Source organism: Notothenia rossii (genome assembly GCF_949606895.1).
Source record: "Notothenia rossii genome assembly, chromosome: 1".
In the NCBI taxonomy this organism is placed as follows: Eukaryota; Metazoa; Chordata; class Actinopteri; order Perciformes; family Nototheniidae; genus Notothenia; species Notothenia rossii.
Genome location: NC_136912.1, coordinates 93,462,893 through 93,481,018, shown reverse-complemented (window position 1 = coordinate 93,481,018; position 18,126 = coordinate 93,462,893).

Below are 18,126 nucleotides of genomic sequence, written 5' to 3'. Positions count from 1 at the left end.
GTGTGTGTGTGTGTGTGTGTGTGTGTGTGTGTGTGTGTGTGTGTGTGTAGCAGTTCGTGAAGTAGTGTGTGTGTGTGTGTGTGCAGCAGTTCGTGAAGTAGTCCGTGTGTGTGTGGTGTGTGTGTGTGTGTGTGTGTGTGTGTGTGTGTGTGTGTGTGTGTGTGTGTGTGTGCACCCTGCCTCTCTCCAGGATCTTTGTTTACTTTCTGAATCACTGTAAGCAAATGCCATCTGTTTCCCTCGCGCGGTCATCTGCACCTTAATTACCTGCCAACAGGCTAATGGAGACGATATTAAAACTACATCTTTCTGACATTCAAAGTAATTATCTGCGTGAGCGAAGATCTCATCGGATAAAAAAAAACGCCTGGACTGCAGTGATAGTTGCAAACTGCAGAGAGGGACCTGCAGGGATTATATGCTATCATCAAAGATTTAAAAAATAAAACAGGAAGCACTTCTCAGGGTGCCGAGAGAAAACAAGAGAAAGTCTGGAGGAAGGAGGAAGATCCTGTAGAAAAAGCTGGTTTATCCTCAATTTAACCCAAAATATTGGATTTAAAGTGACAATTATGTGTGTTGAGACATTGAGACCTATTAGGGCTCTGTGTTTGATATAATCACAATTGAATTAATTCTGACGGTGCTTTAAATGAACCCTGATTCCCAGAGGTATACTTAGTTAATAATGTTGAGGTACTTTGACTTTAATAGAGTATTTCCATTTTATGCCACTTTAGATTTTTACTCCACTATATTTAAAAGGGAAGTAATGTCCTTTTACTCCACTGTGTACTTAACAGCTATACTTTAACACAACGCATTAAAACGTGGACTTACTCTTTAAATCAGAAAAGAGTCAAATAATTCAAATATTTTATAAATACTAAATCAGAACTGTGTTTGTCTACAAAAGTAAAAATGCTACTTGATGCAAGAATATTAAATGTCGCACATGTAAATATAATTCTAAACACAAATATGGAAAATTATAACTTTTACGAGTAAGAATTTGAATGCTTTAACTTGGAATGAAGTATTTTCACTATAATATTTTCTTAAAGTAAAACCTCTAAATACTTCAGCATGTACACTCTGCATTATCTTGGCTGAATCGTATAGTTTAGTTCATTCATCGCTCCTCCACTCATAACGGAAAAGTGTGAAAAATATGCATTATGATAGGGATTAAATCCACTATTATTCCTCCTGGCCCAATTAAAAATGCCCCCCGCGCAATTAAAAGTGACTGTGAGCACTTAGAAAACCCAACATTCTTCTAACCACTTCATTAGGCCTATGCATCAAAAAAGCCCTCCGCCATGCTTTCATTTCTTTCAGCCGAGTGGGTTTTTAACGCCCTTTTAAGATCACAACAAAGGCTATGCTTGACCCAACATATGTAGCAGCATGTTTCCTCTGGCCCGGCTCTGTGCCCCGGCTGAAGGCCCCGGATCCCGGGTCCCCTCCCGGTGCTCCCCCGCTGCAGCAGCCGGCTCAGAGGTTAGAGTAGCAGTTAGACAAGCAGCGTTTCACTGGAGCATTTACACGCTTCAGAGGGGCTGCTAACCTGCCACTTCACACATTAAGGCATTCCTGCAAGACCAGAGTCAGGGCAGCACACACCAGTTACACAAAGATCTGCAGAGAGGGGAAGCATATTATGGGATTTAAAAGACAGGATAATGTGCACACTATTATCCTCCATAAAATAATGTCATTGTTTTGCAATCATACTCGAAGATAACCTCATTGAATGCTTACCAATATTTGCAAATATTATTTTGCAACCACATAGTCTAAATACTTAAATTGCAATATGTTAGGTGTTAGGACCTTATGTTAGATTATATAGTATTAACACCCTATTTACACACACATTGTCAACATCTAAACTAATAGTGCATTAGAACAACTGATGGAAAATTAAGATTAAGAGATAGCAAAAAAGTACAAAAGTCCTGACATTAAAAAATAAAGTATATAAACACACATTTAATTTGCACGCTTCACGGGCACACCGAGTGAGTCGTATGATGGGATTTAATGACAGGATACCCTAATGTGCACACTATTATTCACCATAAGGTGATAACTGATTTGCAATCATATAGGGCGATTACCTTATTGATTTGCTATTATTTACCTACCAATTGCATTCGTATGAAGTTAGGACCTTAATTTAGGCTATTATAAAATAAGCAGACTATTCTTTTTACACATATCATCTACTTACACACGCATTTCTGGCTATTTGCAACCACATATTGAATTTCAATCGTGTGAGGTAATGAGGACCTTATTTTAGGCTATATTATAATACACACACTAATATTTTCTACCTTATAATCCACTCACACAACATTTAAACAAATAGTGCATGAGGAGAACTGATGGAAAATGAAGATTAAGCGGTACCACTAAAGAAAGTAAAACATATGCAGTAAAAAGTCCTGACATTCAAAAATGAAGGAAACACACATATGTCTGCCATGACGAAGCTTTCTATCAAAAAGGCCAAGAGGATTATATTTAGATAGCACCTTGTCAAACCTAGGTTACAAAGGGCTTTATAACATGTAATACATATAATATAATATGACCTTATTGGAGACTATGTCCTGTAAATATATAGCAATATATTAACAATAACAACCCAAATGCACTTAAAATGTGAAAAGTCATTATGAATGAACATTTTGCCTTTGAGACTAATTATTAAAGATGTTAAAACATATACAAACTTCACTTATATGATAAAGCATGTTTCTTTGTTTTATTTGTTTGTATTTATGAAATCACATTTATATATATCGTATATATTTGTATAGATGTTAGCTAGTCCACCATGTTTTATAAAATGTTGTCAAAACCAGCCGAGCAACTACTTGAATTAAACTATGGTAAAAATTAGAATTCAATGGAAATACTACTCTGATGCACTTTTCAGCTATCCCACCCTAGAATAAACATTAAATAATGTCCTGAGCTGTGATTGGTCAGTCCTCATCCCTGCAGAAGTCACAAAGACAAACAGCACTAGAGGCTAAATGACAGAGGGATTGTGGGTAATAAGAGGCCATGTGCTGCAAACACTTGAGCTGGAGAGGCTCTGAAGCATCACTAGAATAACACTTATTGGTAAATGGGGGATATGAATATCTCACACACACACACACACACACACACACACACACACACACACACACACACACACACACACACACACACACACACACACACACACACACACACACACACACACACACACACACACACACACACACACCGTTTTTGTGCCCTCGAGGTATAGGCTGGCAGGGATTATTTTTGTTTAATGAATGGGCTACAAGTGTTCATCAACAAGGCGAGATTATTGGGCTCCCTATAACTGTGTGTGTGTGTGTGTGTGTGTGTGTGTGTGTGTGTGTGTGTGTGTGTGTGTGTGTGTGTGTGTGTGTGTGTGTGTGTGTGTGTGTGTGAGTGTGTGTGGAAAAAAGACACACACTGCAGCAGCCAATTAAAAAGCACTCTCCCCTGCTCTCTCCCTCCACATCTGCCTCCTTTTCTCCGGCCACGAATGGCGCAGAAAAAAGGAGGCAGCGGATGAATGGGCGCTCATTGAGATCACAGATGGAGTATGGCTTTCTTTTTGCAAGAAATTTGAGAAACACCATTGTCCCCAATCAAAACTCAATGTGTTCTCCTACAATGGAGCCGGCTTTGAGCTCCGCCGCTTCAATTGGCCTTGTTTTTGAAACTTGAAGTGTTCAGCACAAAGACTTGGCTCTGCTAGATGTCACCAGTGTGTGTGTGTGTGTGTGTGTGCGTGTGTGCGTGTGTGTGTGTGTGTGTGTGTGTGTGTGTGTGTGTGTGTGTGTGTGTGTGTGTAAGAAAAAAAAAACACAATTAATATGAAGCTGTAATTACTCCCCTCCACGCCACTGCACCCATTCAGGACCCCACTGGTCCATTTATTGCTTTATCCCATGCGGCTGATAATCCGAATACCTCAGCTTTTTAAAGTTGTATAAAACCTCTGCAGATCTGGAGGTGAGTGTGAGGAACATTGCTATCAGAAAAACAGAGAAATAAACCGAGGGATGCAGGAATCACACGGGTATATAAGCTTAGATGTCCTTCATGATAAAGCAGGGACATTAGTTACATTTCCATATTAATTCATTAATAGGCTTATAGCTGCTAAAAACATTTTTTTTCTACCAACCTAGATTCGGTAACACATTTATTTAGATACATAGAACAAATAGATTAGATTACATTTAATTGTCATTGCACAGGGACACCGATTACATCATTATTATTATCATTATCATGATATATTCTACAGTAGACTGCAGTGTAATATATATGCATACTATAAGTGTCAACATGTGACAGATATGCAAAGATGAAGTATACAGTATGAACAGAATGAGTGGGTTTAAACACTTTGAATATTATTAAAACATACAGATGTAGTTTAAACAGTCAAATGAAGTAAGACCAGTATTGACACTTTTATAAATAATAGTAGTAGTAAATATGCTTTATATTTGGATTTATAATTAATCATATTTATATTGAAAACAATTATTAGGGTTATGTTTGACTAAAAGCTGTATCACATAATTAAAGATGTGTTTTGTGCATTATATTTTGTTAATAAGTGTTTTTTTTTCTTTCTTTTTACTTTTAATTTGTAGTTGTTAATTATCTGATCCACTTTTTAAGTATTTTTATTTTAATGTCTGAACACACTGATGCTTTTGTAACAAAATAATTTCCCAGATTAGGATCAATAATCTACCTATCTATCTATCTATCTATCTATCTATCTATCTATCTATCTATCTATCTATCTATCTATCTATCTATCTATCTATCTATCCATCTATCTATCTATCTATCTATCTATCTATCTATCTATCTATCTATCTATCTATCTATCCATCCATCTATCTATCTATCTATCTATCCATCCATCCATCTATCTACTGCAGGAGGTCACAGCGCCCCCTGCGGCCACCTGCTGCAGGTTCACTTTACAGAGAAGAGAAGTGAAATAAAAAAGACGGTTTCGTTCATTTTGGAGGTTTTGACGAAATTATAAAACACATTTTCTCCCTGAGGAATATTTCCTTTATCGTCATATATGAACAGTGATATGTAATTGCCTGATTTACTTTTAAAACGGATCGCATAGAGACACAGGCCTATCATCACAGCTGCAGCACAACAAAGATCACATGTTTCTTTCCACATAAATCCGTCATATTTTCTATTATATTTTTTAACAGTCCGCAAGAGAAGGAGACCGGTTGTTTTCCACGGTGAAAAAAAAAGGCGAAACATCTGCTATAACCCGACCCTCTATCACCCTTCACAGAACTGAGAACTTCCCCACCACCATATGTGCAATATACATATAAATACCGTTACCATTATTACAAAACACTCTCTGCTATATAACATGTGCAATATTAATAATAATGTTCTATAACAACGTGCAATTACGTATCTGCCACTGCGGTTTTTTTTGCACTATTCAATAGGCCTACTGCTCGTCAGTTTTTTACATTAATAATGTGACCGTCTATGTTTCTTGTATTTAATTAGCTCTGTTAGTGTACAATTGTATAATTATGCTGCTGTGTTTATTGTGTCTTTGTAATTCCGGCAAAACAATTTCCTTCGGGATAAATAAAGTCCTTTCTTATCTTATAAAACGACGACTAAAGCCCCCTGAAACACACGCATCGCATCGTTTACATCGATGGATTCGTTCAATGATACAAATTCGTTATGACGTCATCTTTGCGTAGCGTACACGTGTGGAAATATGGCGGTTTGTGAATAAGAAAGAAATAAACTGACTTCACTAAAATCATGTATGCTGCACATCGAAGTAAATCCTCATTTATTTCTGTGGGTGTGTTTTTGAATGAGCTTCCACAGGTCTGCTGGATGGCCAACAGCTTAGTACTTTAGTTATTAGCTGCACACGTCTCTCATTAAAATATGTTAACCCAATCAAACTGAACTGACCTCCAGAGACACAACACAAGAGGAACTGTGATTGGTTGATCATACTGACACATATAGAGAAGAAATTATACTATTTTAATATAATAACAACAGTAAAAAGTATATGGAACAGAATAGGCCTGATTTAAATCAATATGCTTGTTTTAGGATGATATCGCCGATAAAGGCCTGTATGTTTTTCTGTATATCATACATCACATTCTATTTACACGTGTAGACTTCTTGCACTATTTTTTATTTGTATTTCTGTATTTTATTATATATGTTACATTGTTGGAGGAGCTCAGGTCAGAATAATGTCATTGCCATTTCTACACTTTAGCTTATGTGCAGATGAAAATAAAACCTTTGAATTTGAATTTGTTTCATGAAATATGGTGATAATTTAACCCACATGTGTCAAACTCGAGGCCCGGGGGCCAATTCAGGCCCTTGGTGGATTTCATTTCGGCCCGCAGGATAATTTCTAATTCCTATTAGATCTGGCCCGCCGGTATATTGCACGCACACCTTCACTCCATCCTGAGGGTCTCCTCAGCTCAGAGCCTGAGCCCAAACATTGATGACCTTGCACCCAAGATGAGATGCCAAGTATCTGAGCTAGCATCACAGAGCAGCACACTGAGTTTAATGGATGTTTCCTTCTGCACTTTCTCTCTCACGACAACAGGGCATGTTTGGTTTTCTCTTTGAGGGAAATAGTTTTGTTGAAGCTGTTGTTGGCCTGTGGGAAAATGTACTCATAAGAAATGACTCTGGAGAAGCTGCAGATAGAGCCATAAGAAATTAATGCAACTGATTATTTAATGTTTAATGTTGTTTTTATAGGCAATCATTGAAGCTTTGTTAGTTCCAGGTTTAATATGTGCAATAAGTTCATTTCAATAAGTTCTGCAATAAACATTGAACCAGTCCGGCCCTCGACTAGTACCCATTTTATTTTGGCCCACGGTGTATTTGAGTTTGACCCCCCTGATTTAATTTGGCAATGAGGGGAAAATGCCCTCTTGAAATAAGTGAACAATATCAAATGTGTAGGAAGTGTCAGAAGCTCTGTATTTAAATCAGTTCATGCTTTTAACTGCTTGTTTGTTGATGGTATAACTTATAAAGGGCTGTGTATATGTGATCATTTCATTTGGCAATGAGGGGCTCTCTTGAAATAAGTGAAGGTCCAACATGTTGAAAGGATCAAATGTGCAGACCTGGAGCCTTTCTTAGTATTTCTCTCCATCACAAAGTCAGCTTTTTAAATCAGATTGGTTACATGGCTGCAAGGAAGATGTGTTTTGTTTTTTCCCAAGATAAAAACCAAAGTCTTTCCCTGTCCATTGTGTCTTTAACAAACAGGAGGCAGACCCCCCCCTCTTTGTGCACAGCCAACAGTTTAAGCTGCATAGATTCTGTTTCTCTGAGAAAGTAAACTCTGAGATGCTGAGAGATCTCCCCTCCCTCACATCAAAAGGAGGGAGGGGAGATCTCTGCTGCAGGCATTCTGTTCCCTCGCCAGTGGGCTGCATTCCTGACCCCTGAGGATCTGGTTAAACATCACGGACGCTTCCTCTTTTGTGGCCGGGGCATCAGGACAGAGAGCTGATGTTGAACCAGAGGAGGAGGCAGAGTAATCTCATTACACACAGACACTTTCTCATCCTGAGGGGCACGTCTGAGGGGCACATGCTTAGAGAGCAATGATTAAGACGTCCAGACAAAGTTTGAGCATGTCAGAAAAAACAAGAAAAATATAGTGGTGCCTTTTAATTGTTTGTTCAAATTTAGATTTAAATAAGCGAGTGGTTAAAAGCTAATTTGTGCAAGAGTGAGAACATTTGAAAGGTTCTTTCACTCGGTTTGAAAAAATCTAAAACTTGCAAACATGGCTTTCATGGAAGAGTCCTTTCAATTAAAAAGTTACTTTAAAAAGTGCTTCACTATAAGAAGCCCATATATTGTTATAAAGAGTTCAAATGTTTTACTATGTGAAAGGAAAATATGGCATTCATTGAAGAGTCCATTCAATTATAAAAGTGCAAATATTTTTATATTAATTTACTTGGAGTGCTGACGCAGCATTCCCACTATCTGTTATGCTACGCAGGAAATTCTTTATTATTCCGCGGGGTTATTTTGCACCTCTTCTTCTCCCACATTCCACATCGCAGAAACTCCGTTCAAACATCAAAAGTTCAGCTCGGTCGGGAATCGATGGCTATTACGTTTCTCATTCATAACTTTCATAATTCCAGAGATACATCCCATAATACATCAAATTTGTAACATTGAAGTCAATGGAGGACATTTTCAGACTTCAACTGCTAACTGTTCATTCATACTTTCACTCAGAAACCTCATTCCAACTTTAAAATGTCACACATCTTTCTGACATTATTCGTGTAACACAACTTTTAAATCTGATTCATACCCTTAGAGATATTAAACATTGTTCAGACCTTGGTAAAGAGGCCTTCAGATTTTAGAGTGCGTGATGTCACAGCTAGAGTGGAGGACAGATTTAATTTTGCCTTCATATTTTCTTTTAAAACTGCCATAATTCCCAAACCCTACATTCCTGAGACATCATTTGTCATGAGAAACGTAGGAAAACATCTCGTAGCTTGAAAGATTTAAAAAAAACTAAGCAAAATAATTAAACAAAATGCCTCTTGAGGGCGTCAAGTGACATGTCTCCATTAAACCCCATTGTAAATTCAGCCTCATCTTTCCCCACCACAGCAGCCGCACACCTTTAGTTAAACTGCCAAAAGGGCCACATTATTAACCCGAAAGTACACAAAAAGTACACTAAAGATGCTCAACTTCCTTGACATGCTTCACGCTTTGAAATTTCACTGATATCTGTTACGGTTCTTCAACAAAACGTTCACATGTAAGAGGTTTATCTCTCATTCAGAACAATGGAAGCCTGTGATCTCTGCACACCTCGTTAGCTCAAATATAAACACCTGTGTCATGGAACACGATGATGTCATCACTCCAACTGACATGCTCAGAGCAGCAGACTTCAGATAAGGGTTAATGGTCCTGCCCTCAACAGCTCTACGTCAATTATGGGGTGTCTTCATACTGTATTCCGTTTCCATGGAAACGCATCTGTCGCCACAAAACACGATGTCGCTGTAGCTCCAATGGACACGGTCCGGTCGTCCCACAATCTTCACCTGTATATCACCTCTCCATGCCTCAACAGCTCTACGTCAAATAGGACATCTCACCATATGCCGTTTCCATGGAAACGCATCCCTCGCCATAAAACACGATGTTGTCGTAACGCCTATGAAAAGGGTCAGAACAGCATCAGACTTCAGATAATGGTTAACGGTCCAGCCCTCAACATCTCTACATCAATTATGGGGTGTAATCATATGCCGTTTCCCTCGTCATAAAAGATGATGTTGCTATAACTCCTATGAAAATGTTCAAAAAGTGCTCAAACTTCACATGTGTGCTAACAGTCCAGCCGTGAAGACATCTACGGACATCTACAGTTTTGAGATTTTTTCAATTGCCGTTTCCATGGTAACACAATGCTCACCTTGAAACACGGTCTTCTCATAACTTCAGTGAAAATGCTCCATATGGCCCAAAACTTCACAGGTTTGGTAACGATGCAGCCATCAACGCATCTAAGCGTATTATGGGATGTCATCAAATGCTGTTGGCATGGCGACAGATCATTCACAATTAAGTTAGTTCAAAAGTTTGCAGTTCAAATATTCTGCTGCTTTTCCAAGCCTTTTTACTTTCTTTTCTTCTCTCATCACACATTCAAGCCCCCAGTGTTCATGTATCATTTCAAACTAATTTATTCACTTTCTTCTTACACATTACATTTCAGCATAGCAGTTTAGCGTCAGCTTTTCAGCATAAAGCATTCCCACTAGCAATTTCTTCAGGAATTGCATTCTCTAGTTTTAGTTGTTGTGCTTGTAAATGGTCCGCAAAGGCTAAAATCCCTGTGAATAACTGATGACAAGTGAGCTCAGGCATGAGGGAGGAATATCATTATGTCTCAGTGGCGTTTCGGAGCGTATCAGCGTCACCTGGAGCAGAAAGCTGCATGATACAAACTGAACTCTCACAGTCCAGAGGAGCGGCAGAATGTGCTCCTTCCCCGAGGAATACACACTCTGACAGACAGACGAGCACCTGTGTGTTACTGAGTCCCACCCTCGCCCCCAGCTGCAGGTGTAACACACACACACACACACACACACACACACACACACACACACACACACACACACACACACACACACACACACACACACACACACACACACACACACACACACACACACACACACACACACACACACACACACACACACACACACACACACACACACACACACACACACACACACAACAATCCTCTCAGACGTACATAAGTGCAAGTAAGCTTCTCTGCCCGCTCGGCCTGGTCGTGGCACCTGAACGCCTCGTGTTGCACAGAGGAGCAAAGACAGTATCACAAGCACACAGCCAAACATTCACCTCCCCAAAATCTCTCTCTCTCTCTCTCTCTCTCTCTCTCTATCTCTCACACTCATCACGACTTCACGTTCCTAACTGCTGAGTCATGGTTTCCTCTCACAACACAGTACGATAACAGCATTGAGAGACTGAGAATCTTTGTCTGTCACGGGACAAGTGAAATACCTTTTAATCACCAGAGAAAGAGCAGCAGGAGATCTTGAGAATGTGTCCTGCAGTGTTTCTGTCTTTCTGTGCCTGGAGGAGCTTTTCCTGTCTGGTCAAACCTGGGGAAGAGAGTCGACTCATTCCTCGCGTGAGAAACAACATGAACACTCACACACACTCACGCTCACTCTCACACACACTCCAGGATACTTGTCTGATACACTCACTGTGCATTACACAAGTAGCCCAAGTATAATTTGAATTACCACAGAAAACTATACATACTAAAGAACGACCTTTAAAAACAACGTAAGACTCCCTACTTTCCAAAATCAAAACACCGTAGAATTTGATGGCAGGTTTCACGGAGAAGTTCACGAGATAATTGTCTATTTCACCACAGAAGGATTAAAGTGAAGCTTGCAGAAGTCTCATTTGAAACTCAAAAACAGCTTGAACAGCATCCTCATTTAAGACTCTCTTTAAGACAGTTCATAAAGAAGATTTAAACGATGCAGGGACTTAAGAGGGTCTTACATTGTTCCCCTGAAGACACAGAGTTCAAATAAAGTCTCTTCTACCAGCAGTACGACCTTGACTCTTGCAAGCAATTCAACTCGAAATGTTTCTGGGAAAAAGTTAGTTAATTGGCGGCTAAATATGGTTCATTTGCACGTCTATTTAAAGCCTCTTTAGTTTTTGCTTTTTCTGACTCATCGATATTCTTAATTCTAAAAACGTCCTCCAGTCTCACGAATGATCGGAGTGGCGCAGTTGGCTATGCGTTGATCATCAGATCAAGGGGGTGTTGGGGAACTCCAGTTCCAAACCCGCTCGCGCCACCACTGCGTCAGGCCGTTGTGTCCTTGGCCAAGACACTTCACCCGAATTTGCTCCTGTGGGTATTGTCCACAGTACATGACCGTGTGTAATGTGTACTTCCAAAGCGCCTTGATGACTTCGAGGTGTGAAGATGGCTGGAGTGGCGCAGTGGGCTGTGCGTTGACCATAGGATCAAGGGGGCGTTGGGGATCACCAGTTTGAAACCCGCCGCCGCTGCGTCTGTAAAGCCGTCGTTTCCTTGGGCAAGACACTTCACCTGCATTTGCTGGGTATTGTCCACAGTACATGACCGTTACATGTATGATATGTGTGTATTTGTAAAGCGCTTTCAGCATCTGGAACATTTTTATTATCAGCTCTAACTTCCTTTTACATCTTTATTAAAGTAAATGGATTTGTGACAGCACACGCTTTCAATAATTCAGGATTTTATTTGGAGTTTCTTCCTCTAAAAGTATTCTGTGTTTGCCACTCACTAAACTTTGCCTCTGTGTGACAGATGGAGCGTGAGCCGGTGTGATCTCTCCTCACTGAAGGCAGGAAATGAGCTGCTGACATCACCAGGAGTCACGTGGGAATATTTAAACAAACTAAAGGTCTAGAGGGGAACCAGAAACGGGATCCTACGGGTTTTGTATTACTGGTTTTATGTTTCAGTATTTGTAAGCAACTGCGACGGAAAGAATATTGCTTTATTTTACTTTTTTAAGGTTATTTCATTTTTTTGTGTTGTTATTTTTTTTAAAGAAGGGGCAGGCAAACTAAGATGTTCTTCTCCCGGCTCCTTTCCACCGTGCGCTATACAAACAATCAACCAGTATAAGTGCACATGTTAAATAACTGCCATGTGTGGATTAAACAAATAAATAAATACATACAATTAAATGTTTCAATCTTTTATTGGACATTTGACTTCTTCTGTCTATATATTTATTTGTATTCCTTTTGATTGTACTATCTTTTTTTATTGTATTCTAAAATGGAGGATTATGATTCAAGCTTAGGCAAGTTAGATTTTCAAGGCTTTTTTAATGCCACTAAAAATTAAATATGACACCAATATTACTTGCTATTTTCCGCCATTTGTATATGAAAGATGCTTTTGGTTAAATATGATATTTTCCCAAAGTTGTAACCAACTGTAAAATGATTTAAAAATTCAACATCAGCAAATCCCTTTTCCCCTTTCTTAGTGTTAAGTTCTTCTAAACATTTGAAAGACTGATTGAAGACATTTTAACACCAATTCCAGCTGTATGTTCAGATAGATTAATTCACAAGACTTTGAAATACCACTAAACATTTAATTCAAGGTCAAGTTTACAAGCAATTTCCCACCATCCAGATCTGTAAGAGGTGTTTGTTTTTCCTTTTTGAAGACGTTACCTTAACTATTTTGAGATGTTTACATGCAAATACCAGTAAAGGCCATATCTTTGGATCAATGTATTCATTCCCTAGGGATTTAAAACATGTTCAAATATCCCCAGGGACCCTGAACAAAGATGTGAATCTCATATCTCATCTTAAAATGGACGAGCTTGGTGGAAATGACATTTGATTGTTATCGAACTCAGATCAAACAGCTCAGAGGTTCAACATCATTAAGACCAGAACATCAATATCATGAGCAGCGTCAAAGAGCTGCCTTCATGATTTGCTGAGTCAGACTTTAAAGACTCAAAGTGTGTGGAGAAAGATCTTGTTACGAATCAAAAAACCTCAGATTTGATGAAAAGTAAAAACCACTGCGTTCATCCCCCGACACCTGGCAGAGGAATGTCCAAAAGATATTGATTTACAAGTTTGATGTAATCTTCCATCTAATCTGGACCCCCTATCATAAAGATTGTATATGCCCTCCATTAAAAAGCAGTGCATTACTGGAAAAGAAAATACATTTTTAAATCGTTTGAACCAGAGGTGGGAAGTAAAAAAGTACATTTACTCAAGTACTGAACTTAAGTACAATTTTCATTTAATGCTACTTTGTACTTTTACTCCACTACATGTATTTAATACCTTTAGTTACTTCACAGATGTGGATGAACGATGTGAAATATAATCAAGTGTTAAATCAGACTTTAGTTCCAGCTGGAGTAAATCCACCAGCTACCCTGCAGTATACAAAGTCATTCAGACTAGCTGCTCCTTTACCAGCTTTGAGAACACTTTCATGATCAATCATTATAAAACATATCATATATATTATCCTGAAATGGACCAATCTGCACAATGACTACTTTTACTGTCTTTCACTATATTTTGATGAGAATACTTTTCTACTTTTACTTGAGGAACATTTTGAAATCAGGACTTTTACTGTAACAGAGTATTCTTACACTCTGGTACTTCTACTTTTACTCAAGGACAAGATCTGAGTACTTCTACTTTTACTGAAGTACAAGGTCTGAGTACTTCTACTTTTACTGAAGTACAAGGTCTGAGTACTTCTACTTTTACTCAAGTACAAGATCTGAGTACTTCTACTTTTACTGAAGTACAAGGTCTGAGTACTTCTACTTTTACTCAAGGACAAGATCTGAGTACTTCTACTTTTACTGAAGTACAAGGTCTGAGTACTTCTACTTTTACTGAAGTACAAGGTCTGAGTACTTCTACTTTTACTCAAGTACAAGTGCCGAGTACTTCTTCCACCTCTGAACAATTTGAACAGGCAAAGAAAGAAACAGGTGTTGGTCAAAAGATTTATGCTGGAGACGAATTGATGTTCATATTCATATATTTTATATAATGTATATCAAACTAAAACTAATACAGCATCAAACTTAAAAAGGATCAAGAGAAAAAAAAAAGAAGAAAACTGATCAATCCATTGGCCTGTGGGGCGGTGGATGTCAAACCGGGGTCAGGGGGGGGGGGAGGAGGGGAAATACAGGTGGAGATGCAACAGCCCCGAATTCTGCCCGGCAACATCACTTCTCGCCATTTAATTAATTTTTTTTAGAATCCAAACACACAAAAAAAAACATTTTCTAAAAAAGCAGCCTCGGTGTGTTGGATGTGGGAACAAGGGGAACAAGTTCAATGTTTTTTTTATTTTGTTTTTTTTGTTGTCCCGTGACAGACAAAGATTCTCAGTCTCTCAATGCTGTTATCGTACTGTGTTGTGAGAGGAAACCATGACTCAGCAGTTAGGAACGTGAAGTCGTGATGAGTGTGAGAGAGAGAGAGAGAGAGAGAGAGAGAGAGAGAGAGAGAGAGAGAGAGAGAGAGAGAGAGAGAGAGAGAGAGAGAGAGAGAGAGAGAGAGAGAGAGAGAGATTTTGGGGAGGTGAATGTTTGGCTGTGTGCTTGTGATACTGTCTTTGCTCCTCTGTGCAACACGAGGCGTTCAGGTGCCACGACCAGGCCGAGCGGGCAGAGAAGCTTACTTGCACTTATGTACGTCTGAGAGGATTGTTGTGTGTGTGTGTGTGTGTGTGTGTGTGTGTGTGTGTGTGTGTGTGTGTGTGTGTGTGTGTGTGTGTGTGTGTGTGTGTGTGTGTGTGTGTGTGTGTGTGTGTGTGTAGGCCCAGACTGGTGGGGCCCATGCTCGGTGACTAGTGTGTGTCAGTCGGTCAGTTCATCAGTCGGTCCTCTCAGCGCTCTGAGGACTCGCTGCTACTCTTTAGCCTCCAGGAAGAGCGTCTCCTGGGGGAACAGCTTGGCCTCCAGCAGGTCTGCACCAGGGTCCAGCTGAGTGATCTGAGGAGGGACCAAGACATATTCATTTTAATATTAATAATAATAATAATAATAATACAGATTTGCAGTCTCTAAGTGCGAAGAAACGAATTTGGCAAATGACAGAAACAAAGCCAGAGGTGTTAGCATGTTAGCAGCATGTGTACTTGATACATGACATACATGATTCTAAGAAGGTCAAATAAGAAAGAAAATATATACAATAAAATAATCCAAAAGTTAGGTAGAAATAAGATAAAAAAATTATATTAAATAATAGAAGTGAAAAAAAGTTGCAAAAATAATTAAGAATCTGAAACGTAATTCTTTCAATTAACTGATTAGTCATTCAATCAAAACAATATCAGAAAACAAGAGAAACTCCCCATTCCAATATCCCAAATTATAATCTTCAAATTCATTCAAAATTCATCTTTGAAATTATTCTATAACTTTTACAACAATTTAAAACACACACATTTAAAGAGAGAGAACGAACAAATGTGTGGGTGTTTAAAAACAACAAGAAAAGCACTCATTTCATTTGTCGGTACTTTCCAGCCAATGGACTAATCCATCCAGTTTTCTCGCTTCTTAACGCCTCGCATGTTCTGGCCTTCCACACTGAGCTGCTATTTTCAAAAACCGTGAGAGAATTGAACAAAAAGGCTCCGCAAAATAGATAGAAGCACAACCAAACCCAGCGTTACACTCCGCAGGGTAATGCCACACCGTTAAGTAGGTTTTCAAATCTCCACTTTAACTCTGTATTAGTTTGGACAAGGCCTGAGTCCTTCTACATCAGTGATCGTCTCACCATATAAGCACTGACTGGAGAACAGTGTTACTGCTGAGTTCACTCTGTGTTTGTAAGAGAGTGTGTATTATTCTAACACCATGTTTAAAAAAAGTCTGGGCAGTAATCTGAGCAGCGAGGGCCTCGTGTCCCTGAGAGGGCCGTCGCGTTTGTTTTCCTAAAGAGAGGGCTCCAATCCAGAACAAACTGATGAAGGCTACAGGACAGAGAGAGTGTGTGTGTGTGTGTGTGTCTGTGTGTGTGTGTGTCTGTGTGTGTGTGTCTGTGTCTGTGTGTGTGTGCATGTGTGTGTGTGTGTCTGTGTGTGTCTGTGTGTGTGTGTATCTTGTCTTTCCCTGAAAACAAGTCAGTAAAAAAGTCCTTCAAATCCTTTAAATTTGGGCATTAAGGAGTTTTGGTCAAGTTTGGTTTATGAGTAATGCTCTGTGTGTGTGTGTGTGTGTGTGTGTGTGTGTGTGTGTGTGTGTAGATTGTGAAGTGTGTTTTTAATGGCTAATAATGACTCATTTCAGCCGTGCCAAAGGTCAAACAGGAAGGTATCTGATGGTGTCGAGCAGAGAAACATTTACCTGCTGCGCTGCATGACAGCCATTGTGTAAAAGCGGAGGAATAATGCAGCGCCACCCACCTCGGAGCTGAGGGAGTTACTGCAGGATGACCTGTGTTTTTCTCTTAGCTTATGTGAGCTAATCACTGGAGGGGTTGTGTTACAGCGGGCCAATCTAACACCTGGGCTGAAGGGGCGAGGTGCTGTGACACCGAGATGTGTTCAGGGCTTATCTGATGACTGCAGCCCTCTGATTAGGCTCCTATTCTAACCTCACAGCGCGATAATTAACCCGCTGCCCGTACCTGAAGGTCGGGGGGTGGGGGGTGCTAAAGGTCGACCTCACAACAAGTGGAGAGGTCGGAATATTGTAGGGGATGAGATGTGACCATGAGATGAACCACAACTTCACCAACAGTCAAATCCTGCAGACAAAATGTCCTACTGGTCTTTTAAAGTGTCGTAACAATTCAGTGTTCGAATTGCAAATCCAGGTGTGAGTGAGAATATTAAAGCATTACTAAGAGAAGTATAAGAAAAAGGTCTGTTGGTGGTAGGGATGGGTATCGTTGGGATTTTTTATCAATACCGGTACTGCTTATCGGTATCGGTATTTTTCGATACTCTTATCGATACTTTTCAATAATTTGGTGTTAATGAACTAAAAAAAGACAAGGCGATGTGCCTGCAAGACTGCACCCAGGTAAACAAAACATATTACCCGTGCGCAGCAGCTAACCTGCCTGCGAGCCTTCGCTCAGGTCACATTTACACACGGCAAGGCTGAAGCCCGCTAGCACTATTAGCACTAACAGTATCGCTAGCAACGTTTTAGATTCAATGAGTGTCTCGTTTGCAAATGCTTCATTAAGTTGCTTGTGCAACCCCCTTTACAAGCAACTAATTGAGTACATAGATTGCACCTTGCACTATCGCCACTACATTTTTTTAAAGTGCATCCAGACCTTGGATCGCTTCGCTCTGTCCGCCATGCCCGCGGGAGTCTCTCAACAATAATAAGAGCGCTGTTGAGAGAGATGAGGAGTGGCATTTACAGTGGCCAATCAGAGGGGTCTCAAACCGGATACATCACACGGGATGAGGGTTCCCAACCAACCAGAATGGTTTAAAGTTAAACTAAGGAAGTAGACGTAACGGATATACCGATAGCAGCACCGTTTGTCCAGCGGCTTAACGGTATACCGATACCGTCCAATCAGGTACCGGTATTGAATTAGTACCGGTTCTCGGTACCCATCCCTAGTTGGTGGTTATAAACAGGGTGACTACTTAGATATAAGAGGTTTTTTTACTTTTAAATGCCACTAAGAATTATATTTAAGACCAACTTTTCCAAATGTTCTTTAGTGTTTTAAAGATTTCTCAGATAGTTTGGGGATTCCAGGTAGAAACATTTATATATACTTTCCTTTTTTATGTAGTTTTAAAGAATGGTTTAAGATATTTGAACACATTACACACTGTGGCTTATGTGCATATGACTTCTTGAATTAATTAAGTCG